Source organism: Mus caroli, unplaced genomic scaffold, assembly GCF_978045245.1.
Source record: "Mus caroli unplaced genomic scaffold, Mus_caroli_1 scaffold_16, whole genome shotgun sequence".
In the NCBI taxonomy this organism is placed as follows: Eukaryota; Metazoa; Chordata; class Mammalia; order Rodentia; family Muridae; genus Mus; species Mus caroli.
In genome coordinates this window covers 60,096,479-60,101,149 of record NW_028227271.1, presented here as the reverse complement: position 1 = coordinate 60,101,149, position 4,671 = coordinate 60,096,479, and the positions used below count along the sequence as shown (strand labels likewise).

The 4,671-nt window shown below is 42.7% G+C and overlaps 1 non-coding gene across 1 annotated transcript; it reads left to right on the top strand.

The window, feature by feature from the left end:
• The first annotated feature begins 656 nt into the window (after positions 1–656).
• On the top strand, positions 657–782 carry LOC115029483 (small nucleolar RNA SNORA17). The gene has a single exon (XR_003835057.1). It is a non-coding gene; the product is annotated as a small nucleolar RNA SNORA17 (small nucleolar RNA).
• Positions 783–4,671: the final 3,889 nt, after the last annotated feature.

Below are 4,671 nucleotides of genomic sequence, written 5' to 3'. Positions count from 1 at the left end.
GACTTTAATCAAGCACTTACAAATAGAAAAGCATTTACTCGGCTTTGAAAATAAAAGGCACATACTACACAGTACTTTACTTCAGGCAATAAAGAACTATAAAAAATCCAACTTGAAGTGGATTAAGTATTCATAAGATTGTTTGCAACATGGTGTATCACTTCACAGCCCACTGATTAATACTAAGAGATCTTTTGTATTATATTTATCTCTATTAGTTTTAATTGCTTTGGGCAAGTGTCATTTTTTTAAAGTTTGGATTTTTAAAATAAGACATGTGCATTGTGACTCACATAGTTTTATCCTTATTAAAAGATGTAAATAAGTCTATGGCTTATAAGTGCCAAATTATTACCCAGAGTAAGGAAGGGTTAATAGACATGATTTCTTCACTGAAATATCTTTGTTATGACTTGAAATGGTATGTGCCAGATATACTTAGTAAAATTGATGAAGAGTGAGAAAAAGTTTGAGAGTCATTTCTGATAAATGTATTTTTAATAGGAATTGTTCTTTGAAGAAAAAAATCCACATTTTTCTCTTCTGTTTGACAATATTCCATAAGAAAAGGAAAGAGCCTTACCCATCATCTATTCAGTGACACTCTGGTGTTCTAATCTGGCTTGTTTTGAGACCAGCTTTTAAAAAAAAGGGCCCCTACCTCTAGACACTTTGTGGGTGTGGCTGCTGTATCACATGTAAAGTAGGTAGCAGAGAGGAGAGAGGGTCTGTCTACCAGTGTTCTGACCTATGAACATCTGAATGATTGATATCCTATCATTCCCTGAAAAAAAAAATGGAGCCTGATATAACCAGCACTCCCGTGCTAGGGGATTTGGACAGGGAGCTAGCCTGAGACAACCACCAGTCGAGGGCCACATAGGACTAGTGGCCAGACCATGCCCTAGAAAACCTCTTCCCAGAGCCATAATACACAATCACAGAGGCATAGCTCCTCTGAGACCATTCCTGAGACAACCCCAAACACTCAGAGACGCCAGGCACTTCTAAGAGGAGCAAGTGCTAAAGAGAAAAGAAAAGGAATCAGAAGGATATGATCACAATGGAGAGAGACAGAACTAGCGATTTGAAGGTAGTGAGGAACAGCCTGATGTGAGTAGCCAGCGATACCACCTGGGATCATGGTGGGGTCCTAGTTTGTGATGCCCCTGGGGGCCATGTCTGATCCATGGCCCTGAAACACCAGATCTACCAGATAGACCAGGCAGACATCACTAGTCTGGCCTGCTGCTTAGAGATAAATAAAAGTCTGAGGGCTGTGCAGAACTGACCCCATGCCTCACCTGGGCATCGGGGGAGAGCTGGCCCTGGGGACATGAGAGCACTAGGGCTAACCCCGCCACTCGCCAGCTGCAGTACTTCGGAGAGCTGCTCTTCTCATTGTGGGAGTTGCTGGTGAGCTCCAACCCCACCCCCAGATACAAGGATAGGAGAACTGGCCCTATGTGGATGAGGGAAAGAAGCCCCCTCCCCTCTTGCCCCTCACCACCTGTGGCAAGATGGGAGACCTGGTTTGGAAAGCTGGCTTTGCCCCTTACCACCTACACAACTTGAGAAAGCAGACCCTGTACCTTGCCTAAGCAACACAGAGGAGGAGGAGAGTGTGGGAGAGCTGGCCCATATCTTGTCTGGTATGCAGTGGCATAACTGAGAGAAAGATACCCTTCCCTCCCTTTGGCCCTAACCACCAATGTCCGTCAAGAACGTTGTCCCTGACAGGGTTAGAAGAGCAGGAGAGTTGGCCCTGCCTTTCCCTCGCCTTCTACAGCACTTGGGAGAGAAAGCAAGCCCTGAGTCTCACCTAAGCAGCACAGTAGGACTGACCCTGATTAGTGGGGGTGTAGGTGAGCTGGCCCTGAAGATATGAGAATAGGAGAGCTGGCCCCTGCAACTTGTCTGCTATGCAGTGACATGGGCGAGAGGGGGAGGGGGAGAGCTCCTCTTTTTTGCCCTGTGCAACCAATGGCAGAAGGTCATCAGAGCTGAAGAGCTGAAGAGCTGGCACTGCGTCTCACCTGGACAGCATTGTAGAGCTGGCCCTGGTAGCAGGGATTGCTGGTGAGCCAGCCCTGAATTCCATGACAGCGGGAAAACTGGTGGGCTGAGCAGCTCAGCTACCTCTCAGGCCCAGATCCAGGGTTTGGAATTGGTCAAGCCCAATATCTACCCCATTGATGATCTTCTAGAGTGCATGAAGAGGCTGGTCCTACAGACCCAAAACAGCAGGTTCTCCATGACACCAGGCAACAACAGGATATCCTAGCCGATTTCTAGTGAGGTTCCAGTATCCATAGAGTAACAGAAGCCAGAGGCCTGTAGCAGACCAACAAGTCATTACAATGAACATTTGCACGTCAAAAAGTCTGGACAAAAAGGTATGCTGTGTGACACACTGTGACACTGTTCAGCTTCAGCAATGAGATTTTTTTCTCTATTGGGAGGGAGGTTTCAAGGGTGGAGTCTAGATAGGATGTGAGGGGGAAGATGAGTGGAATCGGGATACATGATTTGAAATTCACAGGGGACCAATAAAAAAGGGTTTTTTTGTGTTTTTTTTTAAAGCCTTTTCCTCTCCATTATCTAGTGGATCTGCCTGGGACCCTGTTGGCCTGGGATACCTGCTAGCAAGTACCAACCTAGCAAAATGATATAATGCTCCTTACCAGAAATATGAGAATAGATAATCAGCCAAAAAAAATTAGATGCAATTGGTTATATACATTTCTGTTCAGCAATATGGTAAACAGAACTCCTAAAGTAAAGTAGTCTTAGCTGCCCTATTCAGAGAGATGATACATCATACTCACTCAGAACAGAGACAGAGTCTCAAAAGAATAATGATGTGGATATGGAAATAGAATAGAATTTCAATGAAAACTTCTGCGCCAAAATAAATTATGAGCACATTCCAGGAGTAAGGGAGAGTTTTAAATATGAACATAGAGAGAATTATATAAAATAATTTTAAAAAATTGTTCTTAGCTACAAGGAGTTATAGCAAAGGTGGCACCAGCTGAGGTTGAACAGGCTGTTGTTGGGATACATCTTTGCAGAAGTGTGTGTGCATGAATATGTGCACATGTATGTTTGTGTGTGTGTGTGTGTGTGTGTGTGTGTGTGAAAGAGAGAGGGGGGAGGGACATAGGTTGTTGTAGCCTTTGTACAAAGTTGTGGTTCTAGGAATATGTTTTCTAACAGTTGCTTTTTGACAACTGTGGATGAAAACCACTCTTTACAACCTCCTAGCATTTATATTTTTGTTAGTCGTAATAAAAAAAAAAAGACTCGATTTTTATTCTGAAGTTTTTCAAGGTTAATAAACATTAACAAGAAATGTTTAGACACTTTTTGCCCTTTCCATAGTTATTATTTTTCATCCCCATTTTGAATAAAAGTGTACTAAGAAGACATAAGAAGTTTACATCAGTATGAGACTTTGCAAGCATGCATATAACTCCTTTCTACTTATTACTTCATTGTACTCAGACACAGGCAAGTGCTCTCTTCCACTAAGCATTAGCCAGTCTCCTCTGAGCCCTCTAAGCTTTGACACCAGCATCCATCCTCATCAGGCCGGAAGGGCACTGTTGGAACAAGGATCGCACTTAGTTCTCTTAAAGAAAGGCCTATCTTTCATATTTGTTAGATCGCTCATCCTTCACCCTTGGTACTGGGCCATGTTACCACCTTCACCCTGATGCTCGTGTTTCCATCTATCATTGACGCTCCCTTCCAACCCTAATCTTCTCTAGGCTATAAATCAGTTTGTCTCTGCTGTATTGAGAAGTGACCCCAGTCATATACTGGGATCTATTCTCATCTATTGCAATAATTCCTGATTGTAATTTCTTTTTTATAAATTGGTTTTTCTTATTTTTATATTATTTAAAACAAATTTTATGTTTATATGTATTAGTCATAGTCTTTCTGACCAGTACTAGACTCAACTTGGAGGGGCTTCTGAGAAAGGGGTGTGTGGGAGCGATGAGATGACCTGTGATCTGCCTGATACAGCTTTTCCAGTCTGCTTCTCTCTATAGTCTGCTTTCTCTCTGGAGATTTCCCTGTCCATATTCTACTTGCTTGCTATTCTAAGAGATCTCTCTGTCCATGTCCTGCTTCTTTATAAGTGTGTGTGTGAGTGAGTGTGTGTGTGTGTGTGTGTGTGTATGCATGTGTGTCTGTGTCTCTCATTTCTTCAAGCATTTCTCTCTGGATAGCTCATCTGCTGCAGAACACAGATCCAGTCTTTTATTTTACATATCGATCCAGTCATTTACTCCAAGTTTCCTTTTGATTATCTTATGAGTCAGCATCCCCTTTGATTCTTAGGAGACAGCAAGCATACATTTTTTCCCCTTTACATTGCAAAAGAATTCAGAGATCTGTCTGTCTTTATTAAGCACAGACAATTACCATTTCCACCAGCCTAACCTTGCTCACTGTCCTAGACTGACCCTGAACTCAAGAACTCAAGACCCTGAACTCTGCCTTTGTAAGCATAAATCAAAAAGTTAGCTGAGTGGGACCTCTCAAGATCACCACTTGCTGAATCTATTTACTCCTTCCTTAGTAAGTTTCTAACAAGTTGGCTTACAGAGCAGCTGCTTTTGTTCTTCTAGATTTGTGAAGGGCCTCATATAATTCATA